Source organism: Schistocerca piceifrons, chromosome 3 (assembly GCF_021461385.2).
Source record: "Schistocerca piceifrons isolate TAMUIC-IGC-003096 chromosome 3, iqSchPice1.1, whole genome shotgun sequence".
Taxonomy (NCBI): Eukaryota; Metazoa; Arthropoda; class Insecta; order Orthoptera; family Acrididae; genus Schistocerca; species Schistocerca piceifrons.
Genome location: NC_060140.1, coordinates 789,691,760 through 789,694,074, shown reverse-complemented (window position 1 = coordinate 789,694,074; position 2,315 = coordinate 789,691,760). Strand labels below are relative to the sequence as shown.

At 45.5% G+C, this 2,315-nt stretch overlaps 2 non-coding genes across 2 annotated transcripts; both read left to right on the top strand.

Annotated features, from left to right (window-relative positions):
* The first annotated feature begins 1,652 nt into the window (after window positions 1-1,652).
* Trnal-caa lies at window positions 1,653-1,729 on the top strand. The gene has a single exon. It is a non-coding gene; the product is annotated as a tRNA-Leu (tRNA).
* Window positions 1,730-1,953: 224 nt separating this feature from the next.
* Trnas-cga lies at window positions 1,954-2,028 on the top strand. Its single transcript has one exon. It is a non-coding gene; the product is annotated as a tRNA-Ser (tRNA).
* Window positions 2,029-2,315: the final 287 nt, after the last annotated feature.

Here is a 2,315-nt window from a genome sequence, read left to right as displayed (position 1 = left end):
CTGGTATTTAATTCCATCCCTTTAAGAGATTTTCAGTTATTTAAATATTATTCGTGGTGCAGAGCTGCGCTACGAACGAACGAGCCGCTGCCGCGGCGCATTCAAACTGCATTAAATGAAATCAATCGTACCGCAAAGAAGCGGGCAGGTAATAGTGAACTAAAATTATTTCTTTCAGCTTTCGGAATTGCAGAGCAGAGCAGCAGATTTTATGATGTGTTTTACAGGTTGACGCGGGCTGCTGATAATATATTATTAACAGTGCAAAAAGATAATTTACCTTCATAACATAAAAGAAATCTTGCTGTGCGTAGTTCTGGTCTGGCCAACCTTATAGTAAAAACATCTTTTTCTATGACAATAGTCTCATGTTCTCGTGTTAGTCGTGGTACTTATTGGTGTTTTACTGTTAACAAAAATCCACTGCAAAATTTTGATGTTGAACAATCATTGCGTATTGTAACTTCAGTATTGATAACGAAGTAATTTTCATTAACCGTTTCAATAACTATAAAGTAAGGGAGATATGTTGAACTTTACGGCGAGTTACAGTAACGAAAAAAATGTTCCTTTAATAGAAAGCCAGATCCAGAACAATAAGGACATAATCTATTTTGTTTTGTTGAAAATTAATGATCCAAAGAAAGCCACAGCACAGCATCACTAAAAGGTATTTCGGGGCTCTTTTCGTAGCAACATATTTTAACTCATATATTAGTTGTTACGCGAGTAATAATAAAACAAAGCAAATAGAAAAGAGCCAGCGAAACATCTCTATGCTTCTTGCATCTCCACTGCCCTGGCAATAGCTTCCTGGAGCCTAATATGATGGCTGATTAAGCCAGAAATTTACAGTATGCATGAAAAAAATAAATAACGGAACAGAATAAAATTCCATCTCTAAGTCACAGGTGACATGTAAAACGATTGGTATCTCTTGCTTCTGTTTTCCCCTTGAGTACAAGTTCTATTCTCCTGCAATCGCTCGTCCCTCCGTCCTACTGCGGGTGACGTAAATTCGTATTGAAGGCAGCTTACATTTCTTCCATGACACTGGTGGCTAAAACACTGCCACAGGTATCACCAAACGGTGGCGACGCGTGAATGCGGGAGGCCGGATACAGAGGCCCGTGAGGCCAAGCGAGTGCGACTGCTTGTGTGAGTCGTCAAGGACCCTTTGTCCGGGCCGACGGCCGACGGCTGCTGGAGAACGGAAAAGCGCGCCAGGCTGAGTGGCGCCACTCAGCAGCTAAAGGGAAGGCGACACCGCCGCCGGCCGGCCATATTGACGTGCACTCCGGCGCGCAAACACGCCTTTGGCAGCGGCGCGCCGCAAGTGAACGCTCCGTGGCCAGCGCTTTCTGTGTGGCGGTCTCTCTGAGGGGCGCGGGGCGCCACAGGCGCCACAAAGTCCAGCGCGGCTAGCTCGTAGGCCGTGCTGCAGGCTCTAGTCCCGGCGACAGCAACACGACACAACATTTCCTACAGACCTCTCAGTCTCAATTCGTGTTTCGTGTCTTTTGTTTCAAATCACTCTATCGAGCAGTTTACAATTAACAGTGAGTTTCTCTCTTTTGAAGCAGAACTAGAAGTTTGGAAGGTAGGAGACGAGGTACTAGGGGAATTAAAGCTGTGAGGACGGGGCGTGAGTCGTGCTTGGGTAGCTCAGTTGGTAGAGCATTTGCCCTCAAAAGGCAAAGGTCCCGAGTTCGAGTCTCGGTACGGCACACAGTTTTAATCTGCCACGAAGTTTCACATCAGCGCACACTCCGCTGTAAAGTGAAAATTTCATTCTAGAAACATACCCTAGGCTGTGGCTAAGCCATGTCTCCGCAATATCCTTTCTTCCAGGAGTCCCAGTTCTGCAAGGTCGCAGGAGAGCTTCTGTGAAGTTTGGAAGGTAGGAGACGAGGTAGTGGCGGAATTAAAGTTGTGAGGACGGGGCGTGAGTCGTGCTTGGGTAGCTCAGTTGGTAGATCACTTGCCCTCGAAAGGCAAAGGTCCCGAGTTCGAGTCTCGGTCCGGCATACAGTTTTAACCTGCCACGAAGTTTCACATCAGCGCACACTCCGCCGTAGAGTGAAAATTTCATTCTAGAACTAGATTCGCTTTTATCTTCTTCATGTGCCGTCTCCTCTAAGAAGGTTGGCTGTCATCATGGCAATTTCTGATCTTGATTTGGCTGATCTAAGGAGTTCTGACGTTGAACAGTTGTACCAATTTTTTAAATTGTCAATCCAGGATGTCCGTCTTCTACCCCTCGTTCTCTTCCCACAAATTTTCCCTTCTAGTATTATTTGCAATATTTTGTAATT